Source organism: Equus quagga, chromosome 7, assembly GCF_021613505.1.
Source record: "Equus quagga isolate Etosha38 chromosome 7, UCLA_HA_Equagga_1.0, whole genome shotgun sequence".
Taxonomy (NCBI): domain Eukaryota; kingdom Metazoa; phylum Chordata; class Mammalia; order Perissodactyla; family Equidae; genus Equus; species Equus quagga.
Genome location: NC_060273.1, coordinates 122,524,558 through 122,547,218, shown reverse-complemented (window position 1 = coordinate 122,547,218; position 22,661 = coordinate 122,524,558). Strand labels below are relative to the sequence as shown.

Sequence of the window (22,661 nt, the reverse complement as noted above, 5' to 3'; positions counted from 1 at the left end):
TTTATGCTGTTCTTGGGTCCACAGCCCTGAAGATACTAGCTGCTGAATGACTTATCTGATTTTCTGGTTATCTATTGCTGTGTAAAAAACTATCCAAAATTTAGTTGCTTTAGAAAACAAGCATTTTATTATATCATTGGATTTGTGGGAAGCCTTGAGAGCTTAGCTTGCCAATTTCTCTGTTCTGTGAGGTGCTGACTGGGGTCATTCTGTGGTGTGAAGCTCGGTGTCTGGACTTGTCTGGAAAAATAAAAATCATTTCTCTTGTGTGCCTGGCATCCTGGAAGAAAACTGCAAGGGCTGGTATTAACAGGCCCTTCTCCTCTCCAGACAGGCCATGGTCTCCTCCTGTCCTCTCTCCAGCAGGATGGGAAGACTAATATGGTGACTCAAGGCACCAAGGCGGAAGCTGCCAGTCCCCTTTAGGGCCTAACTGGGCATAGTGGCATTTTCAGCACATTCTTTGGTCAAAGCAGTTATAGGCCAGACCAAATACAAGGTGGAGGAAATAGTCCCCACTTCTTGATTGGTGGGGTGTCAACGAATTTGCGGCCATCTTTAACAGGCCACAGGGACCCACACCTGTGATAATGCACTCCAGTAGCATTCCTACGGCCTTGTAAGCCCCTACTTAGAAGAGTGCACATTCACATATCACCTCAAAATTGGAAAATAATATAGAGAAATGTGACATTCGAAATCTATGCTTGAATAGAAATATTTCTCTCAGGGAAGTACAACGTGCAGACGTGCAAATACTATCCCAGAGATCTGCCTCCTGCTGGCACAGACTGCGGTTCCACTCTTCAGAACCACAGAAAACCATGTGGATGCAAATTGCCTCACATTCAGAAAATGATGTTTCTATGCCCAAATGGTCAGCCCAAATATTTTCAGTTTTTTCTGTTTCTCCCCAAATTAAATGATTTTGATCCCAAAGGTAAAATTAAGTTTCTACATTAGAAGGTACAAAATGCTTAATTTTTAGAACATAGTCCTCCCAACTTTTAATCATCAAAGTTTCAAAAAACATTAAGGTCTTGCCTCAGAGAGCATACATATTACATAGAATTAGTCAGAAATGTTGATATTTCCTGATGAATGCCACATTTTCCTTAATTAGAACTTGGTAATAACCTATCAATTTTGTGCTACTTATTTAATGGAGAATACATAAGAAAGAGCAATAATCACATTTGGTTCTTATCATCCAAAACTTTAAAATATCTTTGAGGGAAAGAAAAAAAGAAAGAAGAAGAAAAGAAGGAAGGAGGGAGGGAGGGGGAAGGGAAAAAAAAGGAAAAGGAGGGAACGTATGAGGAAGGGAGGGAGGAAGACAAAGTAAGATAGCACGGTATGGTACCGTGCAGAAGAGTACCGCAGTCCGCCTGCCACACGTCATAATATTGCAGAGACAGGATATCTTCAGGCACTACAGTGGATAATAAAGATTCACTAGAAAATTAAGATTTGAGCTGGCTTCAAAGAGTACCTGTGATTTAAATAGATGTAGGGGGAACGTGGGGCGGGAGTACAGTACATCCAGACTGGGAAACTCACCTGAGCAAAGACAAGAAGGTAAACCTAGCAGGAGGCACACAGGGAAGAGAGATGCACGAAGCTGTAATAACGGATTCGTTCCAGTGAGTGATCAAATACAAGGCTGAGTTGAGAGAATGCAACCATTTTGTGGGGATCTATAACATAAAACTAAGAAGCGGAGAAGAGACCTTCAGATACTTTAAAACTGGAGTAAAAGGTGGTTTTTTCTTGAGCTTTTGATTGTGTCTCTATTTGTTTTTAAGTGGACAAATATCTACTGATAACACTGCCTTCATCTGAAACATGTAACTTGCATTCAATTTCCGTTAACTATTCCAATAAATAATGTTTCATCAAAAATAACAAAATAAAAATAAACGTATTCATTTTCTTTCTAAGATGATACAGCAGGGTTTTGTATGCTGCCTTAGATATAGATAAGCACCTATAATTAAGGCAGCCAATAGGGAGAAAAATAAGCATTTGAGTGTGTTTAATGTGAAGATTGAAATTTTGCCTGATTTAATGTAAAAATTGAATTTTGCCAGATTTATGCTAATGATTTCCTATTTCCAGTTTTTTGATTAGTGCTTAATATTTTATTAAATTGCCACATAATTGACTTTGCTTTCTCTATTAATCTGTGTAAAAAATAGTATCAAAAAGGATATCATTATCATTAAAATATAATTATTTGATTTACCTTTTTGGTAACTTTAAATATCATTTTCCCACTTTTATAATTTGACCTAGAGCAGTGTATAAACATTCCCATAGGAGAACAAGAATAAGCTTCCAAGGAGCCACAAAGTGCTAATAGGCTCATTCTTAGGGGAAACAGTCTGTGATTACTTTCCACTCCCCTAGGTGACCGCCGTGCTAGAGCATACAGTCAGACTCATTTCCCCAGGGTCCCAAGGAGAGTGGCATTCTTCTGTTGTTTCTTTTTGATGGGACTTAGCGCTGCATGTCTGACACTGAGCTGAATAACCCTTGTTGGGATTTGAAAATCCTTTCACAATAAGCAGAATTTTTCTATGCATAGGCTGGGGGAACTAGCGTGGCTCAGGATAAGGAGATTTCCAACTTGGATATTTGGAGAAGGAGAAATTGAAGAAAGGATGACAGTACGCAGTATGACTGCTTACTGTTCGGTATTCCAGTTGAATGGCAACGACCAATTTGCTCATTACTAAATGCATAAATGACGTTGTAACAATAGTCAGTACAGTGAAAAGGCATTTTAGGGGGAAACTTAATAACCAACGATGTAATTCAGCTTACAATTCAGTTTTCACTTAGTTATTTCAAAAATTAAATTATATGGAGAATACAATATTAATATCAAATCTTGTACATTTTTTCATATGTTTCGGGTTTGCATACCTTTATTTTGGGTATGTTAGAAAATATTAGTGATCTTTATCTCTCTTCCCTTATTTATAAAGTCAGTCTTCCGTTCTGAATTACAGAAAAGCTGAAAACTGTATCTACATTTTTTTCAGGAAAAAAACCCTCTTGCCTTTGCTTCCTATTCCATTAGTACATTTTTTTCCCATCAGAACAATGTATTGCAACATTGTCCCTCGCTTTTCTACGTGAGTCTACTTAGTGATGCATCCCCTTATGGCAGGACCCACCAGACCTGATCACTTCCTTCGCAGTCACTAATGTGAGTAGCTCTATCAATCTTGGGCATTTTTATTTTTACTTATGAACCTTTCATGTAGAAAATGTCCATTTATATTTTGTGAAATATTTCTACTGAAAAAAAAAAAGTTTCCCAAAAGATAAATAGTGAAATGGAGCCAGCCCTGGTGGTCTAGTGGTTAAGAGTCCACACTCTCACCGCCTTGGCCCGGGTTCGTTTGCCAGTCAGGGAAACACACCACCTGTCTGTCGGTTGTTATGCTTTGGTGACTGCTGTTGCTGTGATGCTGAAAGCTATGTCACCACTATTTCTAATACTAGCAGGGCCACCCATGGTGGACAGATTTCAGTGGAGCTTCCAGACTAAGACAGACTAGGAAAAGGACGTGGCCACCCACTTCCAAAAACATTGGCCATGAAAACCCTATGAATAGCAGCAGAGCATTGTTTGATACAGTCCCAGAAGATGAGAGGATGGCACAAGAAGACTGCGCAGGGTTCTGCTCTGCAGTACACAGGGTCAACTAGGAGTCAGAATCGACCCGATGGCACTGACAACAACAACAGCAAGGACAGTGAAGTAATTGTAATCAGATTAAAGTTATTGTTAGGTATTATTTTGCTGGTCACATTTTTCTCCTGTCTGAACATGTCATTCAATTTCCAAATACTAACCTTTACAAATCCTGTTCTAGTCATTTAGCATCATCCCAATGAAATTTTGAGCCAAAATATTTTAATGACAATTGAAAGCCAATTCACATAAAAATAATAATCCTCTAAATACTGGGTACGATGACACAATGAAAATATGGATATTTCTATTCTTTGGGCAAAGTAAAACATGGATAGGTTCTTTATAGATATGTGGAAGTGTAACTTTGCTTTATGGACAGATTAGTCAACTGTTGGCCACACAAAGGAATCCATCCATAGCACAGAACAGTCCTACATCTGCATACTTATGTGTGTTCATCTCATCTCAAAACCAGTCACAGTCTGAACACAAAGCGAGGACAGGTGCACTCATAATCTCTGAAAGCAAACAGCTGCACCACAAACAGGGTCAAGGACATGGGACTAAGCGTGCATGTGGCAATGAATATTACATTGGACACCACTTCCTTATTTTAGTAGCAGCAGAAACACCAGAAATGTGGATGACATGAATTTTAATGGAAAAGGGCTTTTTTTACAATAATTATGAAATTCATAGCCTGATATTATTTTCCTTCCAAGCAGAAGCAAAAAAACCTATTTATTAGCAGGAAAATTACCTATTGAGTTAGATAATATCGATAACACATGCTTACTCACTGGGAATTTCAAGGTTGGCACTGATTATAGTTTGAAATCTGCCTACTAACTCTATGGGTTAATTTTGGCTCTGGTGCAAATAGTAACAGAATGAAATATATTTACTTCCAAAATTTAAGCTCCCAAAGAGAAGAGAAAATAGAGAGATAAGTAATGGATAACATAAAAGCTGATGTGGAAACGCATTAGAAATACAGTCACTTAGTCTTTCAATTTGCAGTTTGTGGTAATTAGGCATAAGATAGGCCAAATATCATTTTAGCATTAAATATGAAATAAGGCTTTGAAGAAAAAATAAAACTAAAGGTATTATTTATACATACATATATATATATATAATATACGTGTGTGTATGTGTGTATGTATGTGTCAATATATATAACTTTTTTCAGATGTTGCCAAAATAGTAAGGAGGTACAAAATAAAAAAGAGATCGCGGCACCATCCTGGTGGTATAGTGGTTAAATTTGTGCACTTCTTTTTGGCAGCCTGGGGTTTGCGGGTTTGGATCCTGGGTGCAGAACTACACACTGCTCCTCGAGCCATTCTGTGGCGACATCCCACATACGAAAAATAGAAGACTGGCACAGGTGTTAGCTCAGGGCCAATCTTCCTCAAGCAAAAAGAGGACGATCGGTAACAGATGTTAGCTCTGGGCCAATCTTGCACACCAAAAAAAAGGAGGTTGCAATTATGGCATTTGAATAGAATCTTTAAGGAGGTATAGGATTCCATCAGGCAAAGAAGTGAGGCACAGATTGTGCCTGTAGGACTATGCCTTTTGTCATCTAAAGTAGTATCTTAAACATAAAAAAGACAACTATTCAAGCTTCTAGTTTATAGGAATACAGAAGAAAAGAATAACTAATTTGATAACTTGTACAACCATGATTCAAAATACTTTTGGCAGGTTGGCATATTAAAGAAGATGAATGACAGAATGTTAGAGAAATACAGGTAAGCTCTGCATTTAAATCAGAGCAGTGCTGAAGGAAAGCTCACTATTTAATTTTATTATTGTACTACTTTAATAAAAGTGAGCCAAAATCTGATTCTCCACCATTGGTTATAAATATATGGGAGGAATGCAAGTTTTGTCTTCAAAGATTTAAAGGATTATCATGCATAACAGGAATGTGTTTATGCTTTACGTCTTCTAAATATTGAACAGTAGAGAATCAGATGGTTGCTCTCTGTATCTTTTTATCAAAGTAATACAATAATAAAATTAGTGAGCTATCCATTGTCATCTGCATAGAATCAGATACTCTTTTTCTAGAATATTGTTGTTAACGTAAGGGAAATAGTTTATACCGATAACAAATTGTACAGCTCCATAAGGATCACTTTGGGTTTCTTTCTTTAGTTTCTGTTTGTGTTTTTTTCTTCCTATTGAATCCCTCATGCCTAGAACAATATCTGAAACAAAGTAGAAACTTAAAAAACATTAATTAAAAGCATGACTGAATGAGTGAATGAAATAAAAAGTTTCGAGTAAATTACTTTTGGACTTTATATGATTCTAATATACATTGTATATTCAATAAATACTTAGAAAAATGGATGATTTTAAAAATCTTTCAAATATAACCCCCTGTGATTTTCTATATTGTTATATTTTATAGCATCAAAAGAAATAATCTGAACAAAAATAAGGTACTCAGGGCCAGCCCAGTGGTGTAGCGGTTAAGTTCTTGTGCTCCACTTCAGTGGCCTGAGGCTTGCAGGTTCAGATCCCTGGTACTGACCTAGCACTGCTCATCAAGCCATGCTGTGGTGGCATCCCACATACAAAATAGAGGAAGATTGGCACAGATGTTAGCTCAGTGACAATCTTCCTCAAGCAAAAAGAGGAAGATTGACAACAGATATTAGCTCAGGGCCAGTCTTCCTCACAAAAAATTAAAAATAAAAAATAAGGTATTATATGAATAAAGATTAACTTCAGTCATTTGCAGTTTGGAAAAGTACATAGTGGGAGTTATTAATCTCTAGGCAATAGTCAAATTAGCCTCTGGTGAACTGATTCAGCTATTTAACAGTAATTACTTTTATTTTCAATTCCTTCTCATTAGGCAGTTTGAACGTGAACAATTTCAGATATAGTACTTTTTTAATGAAACAAGAAAGCAGATGTTACTCATTTGAAATACCCAATTCAAAACAAAAAATAAATTGGTAAGAATTGTGCAAATTAATATAAAAGGAGTAAAGGAAAATAATAATTTTAGACCTTTGTTTCACTAGATGTCAATCACTTAAATATCCACAGAAATTTACCACATAAGCAAAGACCTATTATGTTATGCTTTATAAAAACCACTAATTTTTGCTTCTTTTTCATTCAAGCGGATATTTGTATTAAAAATGTGCAGTAGGATTGATAAGTGTAAAATTTCTTTATTATTTAATTTTTCCCTTTGTAACCTTCTTTTTTTGAAGAAGAAGATTGGCCCTGAGCTAACATCTATTGCCAATCTTCCTCTTTTTGCTTGAAGAGGATTGTCCCTGAGCTAACGTCTATGGCAATCGTCCTCTATTTTGTATGTGGGACACCACCAAGCATGGCTTAAGGAGCAGTGTTTAGGTCCGCTCCCGAGATCTGGACCTGTCAACACTGGGTGGCAGAAGCAGAGTGCACGAACTTAACCACTAGGCCACAGGTCTCACTGTGCTTTGTAACTTTTGGCAATTGAGGGTTCATGGAGACTCTTCTGACTCATTACAATTTTAGTGCTTTCAAGCCACTTTTTTCTCTCCCTCTAACTTTTCCATGTTGCTATCCTTTCTTAATTTACCTAAGTCTTTTCTGTCATTCATTCAGTTGATTAAATCTTACTTGGTGCAAATAACGTACTATAAATATACCAGGCTTTGGGAATAAAAGATAACTCATGTTTGGTTTCTGAGTTCAGACAAATATGGAATACAGAAAATAAAAATAATCTTTAATAGAGAGCTTGTTATACAGTATTGGGTGTTACATAAACACAGAATCAGAAACCAGAAGAAAGACACCTAATTAAAAAAATCTCTAAGTCTTTTATTTTAAAGAAAGGCTGTTTGAGAAGGTAAGAAAAGGAAAAAGAGGAAAGAGAAGTGATGACTCTGGAAAATGGAGCAGAGTATTTAAGAACTAAGAGCCTCAAGAAAGCATTGGGCTTTTTATTTTGCAGAACTAATACTCATAGACAAGACAGGCATGAAATGAGGCTGAAAGGGTGTGTGGGGAGGGAAATGAGGTGTTTCTGCTCTGGGATTTGACTTTAATTCTGAAGAATAGAGGGAGTCAGCAAAGAGCTTTAAACATTAGAATAGTGTGATGAGATTTATGTTTTAGAGGAAGAAAAATCTAACGCAACACTTAAAATGCATTAAATGGAGGAAAGATGGAAGTCCTGGGGATTAGGTAAGAAACTGTTAGAGTAGCCTGGAGACAGAGAGAAGGGGAGGAAGGGAGTAGGGATGATCAGGGTCAAAAAGAGAAGAAAGAAGGGAATGAAGAATATTTAGGTTGTGGTGTCAACAAAACATGGACATAAATTGTGTGTGAGAGTAGAGATAATAAATGGAAATTCAATTACTCTGTACCCAAGCAACTTAGTAGAGAAGGATGTCATTCAGTATTATGGAGAATACAAGAGCAGATTGGCTGTTATGCTTAAGGTAGGAGGCTAGATATTTTGAGTTCAATGTAAGATTGTTAAACTGAAGGCAACTGATATCCAGTGAGCAATTGGCTATAATCTTCTGTAAAATTGACGAGAAGTTTGGCATGCTTATAAAATTTGAGTGTCATCAGGACTTAATTGTTGATTAGAAATCACAAACATGGATGAGTTAACCTAGGGAGGGTAAATTTAATAAAGAAAGGGAAAGAGAGGAGAAAACCAAAGTGAATATAATAAGGGTGGCATGCAAAGGTGATATACAGAGATAAAAATTGAGCTAGCAAAGGTAAGGAATAATTGGAAAAAAAAACTACTTATATGCAAAAGTATGCATAGTATCCATATTTAAGGAGCCAGAGAGCAAAATTACATTGTGAAGTTTAGTAGAAATCATAGTGATTACTGATAGCACCAAGCCACTGAGAAAAAGGAAAGTCATAAGTAGAAGTACACAGTTGGGAGTGTCTATTTTAAATAACTACACTTGCAAAAAAGAGAAAAGCAAAATTGTGAATCTGTAAAATTTGGTCTGGGCAGAAAATAGAGGGAATTCCTGGATGATGGTCTCAATTTGTTAGAGTGTGTGCTTGTGTATATGTGTGTCTATGTTTGTGTGTGTGTGTGAAGAAACACAGCAGAGGTGCTAAAAGTGAGCTTGGTGTGAGTGTGAAAAATTGGCTAGTTGAGAAAAGTTGCTGGCCAGGACCCCTAGGAAGGCTTGGGAAGTGGTAGTGAATGACAGCCAAGACTACAAATAAGTATTGGTGCTTATGTGAACAACTGTGTGTTTTCCTCCAGCAGTGTTTAGGAATTTAGTGTTAGAGCAGACGAAGTAGAAAGTTGGACTTATATAGGTGGGTGGTTTGAAGTTGGGAACATTACAAGTGTAGAGAATGGAGACAGGTTAGATTAATGATGAGAATGATCATGGAAGTGTTGGAAAAGACTTAAAATCAGGCATGGATTGAAAACAAGAGAAAAATGCTGTTGATAGCTTCATAGCAGTAAAAAATAATTTTGTGATAAGTAAAAACATCAGAAATTTTGAAAGAGAGAGTATCAATTTAGAACTTCATTCTCTGTGTTGCATTGGGCAGTAAGTACTATCAAATTTTCGTCAAAAACTCTCTAACACATCACTTCTTTACTGTTTGTATTCAATTTTCTCAAAATTACCAAGGTTTTCAGGGCATTATTGACTCCAGACTCTTTCTACTCAAGACAACACTGATTCCACTTACTTCTCTTTCAGTGACAAATTCAAGGCAAGCATATACAATAAATTCCTGGGCTGCCATTATCTTATTAAAACAGATCTTTATGCTGACATCAATCTCATAACTTTGTTTCTAAACTCAATGGAAGATTTGAGCCCCCCTTCCTTTGGCGTCCACAGCTCCACCTGCACACTGTACTCACATTTTAGTGGATCCCTAAGGACCTTCTTCCATTATATGTTGATAGCTTCAGCACAGAAGTCTTTTATACTCTGAAACTCTGCTTCTATTTTAAATGGTAAAAGGGTTTTTTTTCCCCTAAAAATCCCTCTCTCCAAATCCAATTTCAGTAGGCCAAATGGTTTCGCCTGCAATTATGATTTCCCACTATCTTTTATACCATGCACCATACTGTCTCAATGTGCTTCACAGCAAATTTCTAACCTGGCCTTGCTCTGCTCACTCTGTAATACACAATAGATATTTAAGTGCAGTGTTACAATCTATTTTCCACACCTATACATGAAAGAGAAGTGCACTTGAGTAAATATGCTTTCTGGAGGACTAGCTGGCTCCTTATTAACCAGGTTTCCTCGTGAGACCCGTATAAATCAAGGCTCTTTGTGACACACACAAGTGCTTTAGAAGTTGGAATTGACAACTAGAGCAGGTTTAGATTTCTCAGTCACCCCACTGTAAATCTTTATATAGCCTGAAAACACTTTTTACAGGCCTAAACATCATTTAAGTGATGAAAAAGGATGTTAGCTATAGTTACCACTGAACTATTTTATGCTAGGTTATTCAAGTTTCTTGGCACAATTTTATGGAAAAATTACTTTGCTGAAACATACACATTCTAACATGGCAAACCTTGAGAACCTGTGAGGAATGACCAAACTTTATACTGGGCACACATTGGGGCCTAGAAAGAAGCATAACAGGGTAACGAAGTCTCTGGAATGAAAATCATCCCAGCTGTCTTAACTAACCAATTTTGCGGCATTGAGAAAACTCTTCAGTTCTCTGTTTCTCTAATTGAAGAATGAATGAATTATAAAATGCAGGTTTGAAGATAATTCCTATTCTCAGCTTCAATCACGCCAATACTTTCCCAGCTTTCAAACTGGCAAAGTGTTCAGATGATAGCAATGACAGATTTCGGTTTGAAATCACTTTTTAATTTTGCATACAAAACATGGCAACCATTTCCGGTCCTTGATGATCAGAAGGAAAATTTGACCCTTCACATTCTCTGTTTAGGCTTCATTCAAACCTGTGTAATCTAGATTGAATAACATTGCACCTTCTGAAAAACACACCAATTGGTGATAGGAAGTAGACTCTATATAAAATTATAACTAATATCAAATACAGATTGCTCAGCACATGTACTAACCGATGGCTTTCAGAACGATAATAAGAAAACCAGGTCAAGTGACCATTCACAGCAGTCTCATCTTCCTTTTCATCTTTGATCTTTCACTTTGACTTTATTAATAGGATATATTGCTGTTTTGGGGAATTAATATGATGGAATAATTGAAAAAATATCCTTCATGGTAAAACACTGAAACATGATTATTTCTCTACAAACAGATTTGTTTTATTAGCATCTTAATCAAAAGTTAAGATAAACCAAAATTGAAAAAGCTCCATGCAATTAAAGTTACATTTTATATTTTAATTATTTAAGAAAAAAATTCTTTCTGAAATATATGATTGAAAAATAATGTTTTTAAAAAATTACATTGTTTTGCTTGTATATACTTCGAGACCTAGATATATACTTCTAGGCTTTTGTGATGTTACATGTTCCCAAAGAATGTTGTCAATAATGTCTAAATGTTTCAAAACTCATGTCTGTGAAATAAATGATCTTAATTTATGGACATTACGCAAATTTGTTGTCTCATTTCCGTACTGTCTTTTTTTCCAGTTCCAGCACCAAATTTTGCTTTGCAAGACTATAAAACTAAAATTTCATTTTCTGAAACGTTTTGAGTGAGCATGAGCCACCTTCACATCAGCAAGGAAACAGGGCAGCAAAGGGGACCACTGCTTGTGACCTAAGTCAAATCACTAAAATCGTCACAGCCAGAGAATAAATACTGCCATTTTCCAGTTTGGGGGTTAATTTATTTATTTTTCTACACAGCAATAACTAGTTATAATAGGTAGGACACTATGGATTCAAAAGACAATCTCCCTGTACATAAGCAGGAGAAACTATCATCTTCACTACTCAATAAGGTCTCAGGCTCTAAGAATCAGTAGGACCACAGTACTTTATAAAAGCAGACATCCTTTTTGTGGTTTTTCCATCTTCTATCCACTGCTCAAGCTTCTTCCAAATGAGTCTTCCACCTACTGACAGTGTGGTCCTTTCCTTTTATTATTTACTTTTTATTGAAGTAACATTAGTTTATAACATTATATAAATTTCAGGTTTACATCACTATATTTAGACTTCTATAGAGACTACACTGTCAAAAGTCTAATTGCCAGCCCTCACTGTACAAATTATCTTTACCCCTTTAGCCTTCCACCCACCTGCCTTCCCCTCTGGTAACCTCCATATCTATGTGTTTGTTGTTGTTTTATCTTCCACATATAAGTGAAATCATATGGTATTTGGCTTTCTCCATCTGCTTTATTTCTCTAAGCATAATACCTTCCAGGTCCTTCCACACAGCCACTATGGAAAACAGTATGGAGATTCCTCAAAACAGTAAAAATAGAGCTACCATACTATCCGGGTCTTCCACTTCTGGGTATTTAGCCAAAGAACATGAAAACACTAACTCAAAAAGATATATGCATGCTTATGTTCATTGCAGCTTTATTCACAATAGTTAACTTGGAAACAATCTAAGTGCCCATCAATGAACGAATGGATAAAGAAGATGTGGTGTGTGTAAATATATATATATATATATATAGGAATACTACTCAGCCATAAAAAAAAAAGGTGAAAGTGTGGTCTTTGATCCTTTTGGCTTCTTGGAAGATGCTCAGTCCCAGCTGGAGACCTTTTGTAAGCTTAAGTCTTGTCTACAGGTTCTTCAAGTGACTTGTGGTTATTGACATCAGCAAATCCCCCCAGGGTATATGAAGCTTTAAAGGACCACTTATCACACAGGTTTGCAGACTCGACTTAGATTTTGGTCTCTCTGTTTCTTGTTTAATTTCTTGAGAATTTAAACAAGATTTACTTATTCATCCTTTATCTCTGTTTTCAGTGGTAACATTTTGAAAACACCTAATCTGTCATATTGCCTGACATAGAAGTGTTCGCTGATTTTTACCTCTCATCTCCCATTCCTGTTCTCTAACTCCCTTGGACAAAGCACAAAGATCCCCTAACATCAGGATGAATGCCTGGCCTCTATTAAATTTCACTATAGTAACACCTAAGGCAGTAGTGAATCCGTGATTTTTGTTCTTTGGCTCTCCCTTTCCTTCTAGTTCTTAAAGATTTTTCTATACTACACTTATATCCATGGCATTTTGCAAAGTATTAGGCACCAAGTAATTGCTCTATAAATACACCAATGTCCTGACGATGACATTTAGAGCAAATTTAAAAGATGTCTGATTAAAACGAAAGGTTCCTTCTGTTCCTATTGTTGTAAAATGAATGACAGGTACAAAAATCAGATATACTCCATGATTAAGAGAGGATAAGAAAGAGAAATGGTGGTGTGGTCGAGTATATTCAAAGTAAGAATAAATAAACTAAGAATCCAAAGATGGCAAAATCTTAATAGAAACACTCTGATTATAAACTGCTCTCCATATTTATGATGCAAACACACACTCTGCACAGCTGTTCGTGTATTTCGTTTAAACATACAAAACTGTTATTTTCTGACCCTCAACTTCTTTTACTAGATAAAAAAATGCCATCCTATTTCTCACTGCAGAGCTTTTCATATGTTGTCCCTCTGCCTAAAATTCATCTCCTGTTCACCTGAATCACCTCATTTTTTATATTACTAACTTGTCTCCATTTTTCATGGTTCAAATTAAATATTATAACATCAGGAAAGCCTTACCTGGCCACCAGTGTAGAAGCTTGACCTTATTATTCACTATTTCAGCACACTATTTGTTTTCCTCATAACATTTATGAAATATGTCATCACGTGTTTCTCTTTACCTGTAATTAATTGATTTATCTACTTCACTGTTTATAATTGATTTATATGCTTAATTGTTTATTTTCTGTGCTACCCCATCCTAGGTTGCAGACTGTCAGAGTTTTGTTCACTAATAATGTTGTCAGCACTTAAGACAGAATCTAGTCATCTAGTAGGCTCTGAATAAGCATTAATTGAAAAAACAAAAATGTAAATCTAATTGTATATGGTATGCTATCTTATTCATCAGAGACGTGAACTAATCTCTTTTCATTTATAGGAAGAACAACAACTCGACTCATTGTACCATACTTTACTCATAAAATCCCCAGTTCTCTGTAAGCACAGTTCACCATCTGCTTTTACAGGACTACTCACCAAGGAATATTTGGAAAGAAAATATCCCCATCAAACGTCTGTTCATATCTTGCCCTTGTTCTGTTCAGTGTAATTTGTTTGGCCTTAGTTCATTGCCATCAGGCCTCATGCAGAGAACTCTAAAGAGATGAAAATGGAACGTATTTCACAATGACATGAACGAGTTTGTATATTTTTAATGAATAAATATCCTATGTGTATATGTCTACTCAATTTTACAAAAATTAGATAAAGAAGCTTTGTCTTATTGAATTTTATAAGTATGACAAAGAAATCTGTGACATTGAATTGATTTATTTTTTCTAACTAGATTTTCTTTACTTTGTGTGAATTTCAATTATTTAATTTCTGCAATTGGAAAAGATATTAAATTTTAAGTAATTAATTAAAAGATCACCAAATCTGATGTGTTACTTTTCCTTTATGTTACCGATGAAATATCTAAATTTACATCGTCTCTTACCATTATAAATTAAATTTAAATCATCTTAGTTATAACAACTAAGTTAATAGCAAAATAAATTGCCTAAATATTTTTAATGCTGTAGATAACTGCCACTCTGAAGACTAGCAAGAATTTTATCACAGAATATATCCAAAATTTTATGGATAAATCCCACTTAGTTTTTCTTTATATATATTTTCCTGTATCTTATACCACTATTTTCATATATTCTACAGCCATTCTTGTCAATATTGTTTTTCATAAGAAAACCATAGCTCAAGCAGTTTTAAAATAAATGGTGTACCTAACAGAGATTATATTTTTCTGCTGAAAACTCATCCTATGAAAATTTGAATTTACTTTACAAAATGTTATAGTAAAATGCTATGTATTAAATAATTCATGTACACATTAAACAAGAAAAAAATTCAAATCACTATAATATTAACTCAAAATTAAAATTACTCAAACCCAATTCCTGTAATACTCCCTTGATTTAACATTTAATAGTTTCCATTTTAGTTCTGGTAATTTTAAATGAAATTCTAAAAGATATTTTTAAAATTTCCTTCTTGAATTATTAACTCGAGATTCTTTCTATTTATTTCCTTCTCTGAAATATGAGGAATTTTGCCTGAGGGCACTTTTTTTACCTTTTCCCACCTTTTGTCATTAAACGATTTTTAGTTTTTTCCATATATTTATCTTTTAATTTTAAATAATCTATTTAAATCTCTATTTCTTATCTCTCTAAATGAAGACAGATATCCTCATGTAAGATAAAAAATACTAATACCTACTAATACTAATACATTTACCTACTTGAATTCTCCCCAACTCTGCCTTCCAACTTTAGATATTCAGACTACTAAAATTTCATTGATAATGTTTATCATATTTAAACTTTGTCCTCTAATAAAAATGAAAATACCCATGTTTTGTCACAGTTTGATTCTAATATTTAAACAATATTGAAAGAAATGGCATTTACATTGTTCATGTAAATATTATTTGTCACGTAACTGGACTGTGCACAGAGAAGAAAGAACAGTATAGAGAAGAAAATCTAATTTCAGCACAAAAACTGGGAAGTTTAAAGAAAAAGACCAATGTATTTTTAGGTTAAATGTATCACATTTTCTTTTTTTTTAATCACTTTATTGAGGTGTGATTAACATACAAAAAGCTGTACATATTTAATGTATACAACTTGATGAGTTTGAAGGTAAGTATACACTTGTCAAATCATCACCACAGTCAATGCCGTAAACACATCCATCACCTCCAAAGGTTTCCTCTCATCCTCTTTATTTATTTATCTTAAGAATAAATGTATTACACTTTCTTATACTAAAACTCGAGTTGCATTTTCATTTTGCTTCAATTTGGATTATAAGTTTTGTGCAACTTTTGTTTTTTCTGGAGTTTAGTTACTTTTGACTTTTCAGGTTTGACAGAAGCAGCATAAAATACTCTTGTGACATCCATGTCATTTTCCAGATTCGTTGTCATAGTACTTGGTTAATGGTCTATATAACATTGACTGCTTTCTAAAGGGCTTGCCATTTGTTCCTGGAATGCTTTCCGTGGGAATTCCTGTTCTTCATTTCTGATTTTCTCGATTCCTTTTCCATTTTGCTGGAGCATATGTTCAAGCAATCTCTTTTTCTGGAAATGATAGATAACAGATACTCTAAGACCTTGCATGTCTACAAATATCTTTTTTTTTCTTCTGGCTTTAAGTTTTGCTAGTTATGTTATTTGGGTTCAAAATTAACTTCTGTCAAAATTCTGGGCAAATTTATATATTTTGTGCGTACCATGAAATATTTTCAAGGAGAAGTCTGGCATTGCCTGTATTTGCTGTTGTTCTTTTCATGCTTTTATTTTTTAAAGCTTCTCTTTGTCCATGTGATTTGAAAATCCAGTGCTTGTGTTTAGGAAAAGAGATTGTAACATTTATTTTGGGAGTCATTTAATGGACACATTTAATCTAATGGCTCATATTGCTTCTGAGTTCTGATAATTTATTTCTAATATTTCTGTTATTATTTTCTATGTTTCAATCTTTTTGATTGTTGGTCCTACTTGGATTGATATTTTATATCTATCAATTTTCTGTGATATTTTTCATAATCATTGATTTTTGCTCTTGGTTCGGGAAAATTTTCTCAATGTTACCTTACCAAACTTGAAAAATTAAAAAAATTAATCATGATTTTAGACTTAGAGTTGCAAAATAATACAGACAGTTCTACTACTTCCTTCTCCCGGTTTCCCTTTGCGAATATTTATCTTACATATTATAGGATGATTGTCAAAACTAAGACATTAACTTTGGTGCAGAGCTATTAACGAAACTACGAAACTGACTTTGTTACAGTGCTATTAATTAAACAGTGGAATTTGTTCACATTTTGTCTTTCTTTTTCCCCTCACTAGTAGACTTTTTCTGTTCCAGGATTCAATCCATCATTTCATCTTGCATTTAATGGTTATATCTCTTTATTCTCCTCCAGCCTGTGAAAGTTCCTCAGTCTTTTCTTGTATTTCAAGAATTTGAACATTTTGAAGGATAATGGCCAGTTTATTTTTACAATGTCCTTCAATTTGAGTTTTTTCTGATATTTTCTCATGAGTATACTGAGATTACGCATTTTGCGGAGGGGTACCACAGGAGAGATGGTCCTTTCTCAGTGCACCATGTTAGGGTATGCATTATATCGATAAATATTACTGTTACCTTACCTTGGTGAAGAGTGTGTCTTTCAAGATTCTGCACTGTAAAGTCACTATTATTCCTTTTGCAATTACTAAATAATTGGGGTAGACATTTTGAGAAATACAACCACTTCGGCTTAAATGTTCACTAATTTTATCACCTGTTAAAGGGTCTTGCGTGCAACAATTATTTCTAGGATGTTCTTTTGATGATTTTCCATATCCCTCACTCCTTCTATATCTATTCTTCTATAAGGAAGAGATGTCCTTTACCCCATTTATTTGTTCGGTTATTTACAGCCAAATGGACCCATGGATATTTATTTTATGTGGGGGTTATAATCCTATTCTGGCATTCCTTATTTTGTCACTCAAGTTGTTCCAACTTTGTCCATTGGGAGCTCTTTCAAGTTGGCTCCTATGTGCTTTTAACATGCCCTTATCTATTTTTTAATAAATATCTTTGGTCTCTGATACCACTAGATGCTCTAGGCTAATATCGTATTTTTCTCACTACAGTCCTGAAATCAACAACCTCACCAAGGAACCCTGGATCTTTTTATTGGAAAATTATATTTAAAAGCCAAGATCTGGTCACTAGGTGTGCTTATTGCTGCTCCTCTAGTTTCTCTCCATGAACAGATCTAAGAATATGTATTTGCCAATTCTTGGATAAACACAAATCTATAATTATGTATGCTGTATATATGTACACAATCTGTCATCTATCTGTCTATCTATCATCTATATGTCTATACTGATACTTACTCCAATCCAGAAACACAGGGTTTATTCTAGTATTCCCCATTTATTTATGACTTTTTTCCCCAATGGGGAGAAACTTGACTCTCATTATGTACAAAAAATTTCCTTATTTGTTTAACTTCCCCATAAAAATGAAGTAGTTTTAGATTGGTTTAGCCATGTCCAAAGGAGAAACACGTTCACCAACTAGAGTAGAGTGTCTGGATACATTTCTTTATATATTTACCCTTACACTATCTAATCAAAACACTGTTTTCCAAAGCTATTTAGAACAGCTGCTTTTATCCCCATTCTCTTCAGTATGGTTATGCGACCCAAGTGTAGTTCAGTTATTTTATCACACTCCATCTATCTCATCATCTTGATTTTTTTAAACTTCTGTATATTAAAAATCACTTTTGGGCCTGGCCCGCCGGTGTAGTGGTTAAGTTCGTGTGCTCCGCTTCTCGGTGGCCCAGGGTTCGAAGGTTCGGACACCCGGCACAGATCTAGCACCACTCATCAAGCTATGCTGTGGCGGCATCCCACATAAAATAGAGGAAGATTGGCACAATTGTTGGCTCAGCAACAATCTTCCTAACACACAAAGAGATCACTCTTTGTGGTGTATGGTTCCATGGGGTTTGACAAATTCATAGAGCTGTATATTCATAACTACACTTTTACAGAACAGTTCCATCATGCCAAACCCTGGTTCATGCCTATTTTCCATCCTTATGGTTTTGCTTTTCCAGAATATTATATATTAATGGAATCATACAATATTGGTGTGTAACTTCATTCACTTGGTCAAATACATTAAATATTTGAGAGTCATCTACTTTTAAAGCTATATCAATGTTTATCCATTCATTGGTTGAAAGACATTTGTTTCATTTCCAATTTTTGGTGATTGTTGTTTATATTTACAGTTGTTTATGTGTGTGAACATAATTTCTCCTTTGTTTTGGAGTAATACTGCTGAGTCATATGGTAAGTAGGATTATATTCAACTTCATAAAATACTGCCATAATGTTTTCCAATGTAGCCATATGGTCTTACATTTCTAACAGAAATGTATGAGATTTCTAGTGCATAGCATCATTGGCACCACTTGATATTGTCAGTATTATTATGGGTTTTTGTTTTCTTGTGTTTGGCATTTTGATAGATGTATAGAGTTATCTCATTGAGGTTTTAATTTGTAACTCCCTAATGATTAGTAATGTTGAATATGTTTTCATATGATTGTTTGACATATCTCTACCTTCCTTAATTATACATGTGTTCAGATATTTCACTCATATTGTTTATTAGGTTCTTTTTCTATTGTTGAGTTTTGAGAATTTTAATACTCTCAAAATAATTCCTGAACTGGAATTTTGATTCACAAACATTTTCTTTGAATATATCTCTTGTCTTTTCATTCACTTAACAGTACCATTTGCGGAAGGATAATCTTTAGTTTTAATAAAGTTCAATTTATCATTTTTTCCCTTATGGATCATTCTTTTGGTGTCGTGTCTAAAATCTCTTTGCCTAAACCATGGTCAAGTAAATTTTCTCCTATAATTCCTCCTCAAAAGAATGTTTTGTAGATATTTTATAGTTTTATATTTTTCATTTAGGGCTACAAATAATTCTGCATTATTAAGATGTCTTGAGGGAGGAGGACGAGAGCTGTCACCGCCTGCAGCGCTTCCAGCTGACCCACTCTCTGGATCTGGGATGGGTATCTTCCCAATCAGCATGATCTGGGAGGAGTACCTGGATGGATCATGAACGCATTCAACGTGGTACCCTTCCTCAAGTTGTGCGACATGGTGATGAAGCCCCACAACGCCACCCTCTTGGTCCATCAGCTTGTAGAAGGCACAGAGACCTATTGCGTTGATAATGATGCCTTTATGACATCTGCTTCAGAACCTTAAAGCTGACCATGGCCACTTACACTGACCTGAACCACCTGGTGTCAGCCACTATGAGTAGGGTCACCACCTGCCTACGCAACCCCAGCCAGCTCACTGCTGACCTGTGCAAGCTGGTTGTCAATGTGGTCCCCTCCTCTGCCTGCAGTTCTTCAGGCCCAGCTCCTCCCCACTGACCAGGCAGGGCCAGCCAGCAGTACTGGGCCTTGAGGGTGCCAGAGCTTCCCCTGCAGGTGTTAGAGGCCAAGAACATGATGGCCGCCTGTGACCCCTACTACAGCCGCTATCTGACCATGGTCATCACCCTCAGGGCTGCATATCCATGAAGGAGCTGGACGAGCAGATAGAGCAGATAATGTCTGAAACAAAAACCGTCAAGTGGATTCCTAATTATGTGAAAACAGCTGTCTGTGACAACCCTCCCCTGGGGCTAAAAATGTTTGCCACATTTATTGACCACAGCATAATATACAATATTTCATATATTATTTCAGATGGTGGGAGCTTACCACTGAGGGCTAGAAGACTGCTTGGGAGGGCAGCCACCAGACCAAGGTGTTATGGAAGGGCCCCCCCCAGAAGGAGTGGCCACAGTGAGCTCATGTGGGCTTCAGCCAGGTGCTGTCCGACAAGGGGACCCACGTGGAGATGAGCGTGGCCGCAGGCCCCCGGCCCTCTGTGTTCTTGCTGGCATGGAGGATGAGGGGCGGTAGGGCCTACAGCTGGTCCAGAGAGGGCAGGCTGAAACGCTGGGCAGAAGGAGAGGAGCAAGCTCAGGAAAGGGAAGCTGCTGATCGACGTGACCCTGCAGACCTGTGGGATGATTCAGGGACGACACCCTGGACACCGCGCCCCTGCCCGGTTCCACCAGATCTAGCCTCCCCCTGGGCCCACTCCCGGGCCGCGTGCGGAAGCTCTTCCCCAAGCTCAGCATCACCTGCTGCGCTTCAGGCTGTCCTACGGCCCCGATGCGGAGCTCAGCGCCAAGGAGTTCAGCTACCACCGAGGTCTGAAAAAGCGGGCGGAAGTGGGGAAGTCCGGGCTCTTCTGCCCCAAAATGCTGCTGCGGTGGGGCTCTCCAAGAACCTGTCGGTCATTGCCCAGGGTCTGTCCCTGGAGCCCCCGATGATGATCAGATATGGCATCAACAATGTCCTGGAGCTGGTGGGCCACCAGGTGAATCTGCAGGTGGTGTACAGCAGTCCCTGTGCTGCCCGAACGTGGAACTGGGCTTCAGATATAGATGGAATTTGTGAGATATAGATGGAATATATATATATACAGAGAGAGAAAGGGAAATGGAGAGGGAGAATCATCCAATGCATTACTTTATAACTCTGTTTAGAAATGAGTTGACTAAATTTGGAGGCGTCTATTTCCAGACAATTCTATTCCATCAATCTATGGATCTGTCTTTTCACCAATTCCACACTGTCTTGATTACTGTAGCTTTCTAGTAATTATTTAAATTGAGATAAATTTATTCTGCAGTTTCAAAATCATTTTTATCTATTCAAGTTTCTTTGTCTTTCCGCACAAATTTTAGAGTCAACTTGCATATATCTACAAAAACCCTGCTGGAATTTTAGTTAAAAATTACTCTGAATCTACAGATCAAATTGCGGATAATTTGTTTCTTAAAAATATTGTCTTCCAGTCCAAGAACATGGTATATCTCATCACTTATTTGTTGTTTTAGTTTCATTCATGTTTTATAGTTTTCAAGATAAAGATCCTGAAAATATTTTCTTAGATTTTTACCTAATATTTCAATTTTATTTAATGCTATGGTAAGTGATATTTACTTTTTTAATTCCAATTGCTCATTCCTACTAGATAGAAATAAAACTGATATTTTTATGTTGACTTTGTATGCTAAGACTTGATAAACTCACTTATTAATTATAGAAAAAATTCTGAGTTTTTCAGATTTTCCACACAGGAAGTTATTTTATCTATAAATAGAAAACGTCTAATTTCTACTTTTATATTACGTATGCTTTTAACTTCTTTCACTTGATCATTGCACTGGCTAGCATATCTGGCATAATGTTGAATGTGAATCAGGAGAGTGTTCTTGCCTTTTTCTTGATTTTAGGAATAAAGCATACAGGACTTCACCAATAAGTATGATGTTAAAAGTAGGTTATTATACCGGCCAGCCCAGTGGCACAGTGATTAATTTCACCTATTCGGATCCCAGTGGCCCACCACTTTAAAAGCCATGCTGTGGCAGGCGTCCCACATATAAAGTACAGGAAGATGGGCATGGATGTTAGCTCAGGGCCAGTCTTCCTCAGCAAAAAAAGGAGGATTGGAGGCAGATGTTAGCTCAGGACTAGTCTTCCTCAAAAAATAAAAAAGCAGATCATTAATACTCTTGTCAGGTGAAGGAGTTCCCTTTCATTCCAAGTTTATCATAAATTGATGATGGTAATTTTTTTCCAAATGCTTTCTCAGCATCTATTGATAAGATCTTGAGCTTTTTCTTCTTGTCTGTTAATGTGATGACTCACAGATGTTGAACCTGCCTTGAATTATTGGAATAAATTCAATTTTGTTGTGATGTATTATCCTTGTAATTTATTGCCTGATTCCATTTGCTAATTTTTTGTGGAGGACCTTTGAGTTTATGTTCCTAAGAATATTGATGTGTACATTTATTTTCTTGTAATATCTTTGTGTCCAGTACTGGTACTAGGGCAATGCCAGCCTGATGAAAAGAATTGGGAAATAGTTCCTCCTCTCATATTTTCTAGAAGAGGATATGAAATGTGCAATGTTAGGTAGATATCAACAGTGGAATTGTTTGGGTTTGAGTTTTTTCTTACTCAAAAGCTTTTACATATGATTCCATTTCTTGAAAAAACATAGGGCAATCCAAGTTATATATTGCTTCTTAATA

The 22,661-nt window shown here is 36.1% G+C and overlaps 2 pseudogenes; both read left to right on the top strand.

The window, feature by feature from the left end:
- The first annotated feature begins 3,658 nt into the window (after positions 1-3,658).
- LOC124242651 (tubulin beta chain-like) lies at positions 3,659-20,408 on the top strand (annotated as a pseudogene).
- A 40-nt stretch (positions 20,409-20,448) lies between these two features.
- On the top strand, positions 20,449-21,019 carry LOC124242650 (phenylalanine--tRNA ligase alpha subunit-like; annotated as a pseudogene).
- The last annotated feature ends 1,642 nt before the right edge of the window (positions 21,020-22,661 follow it).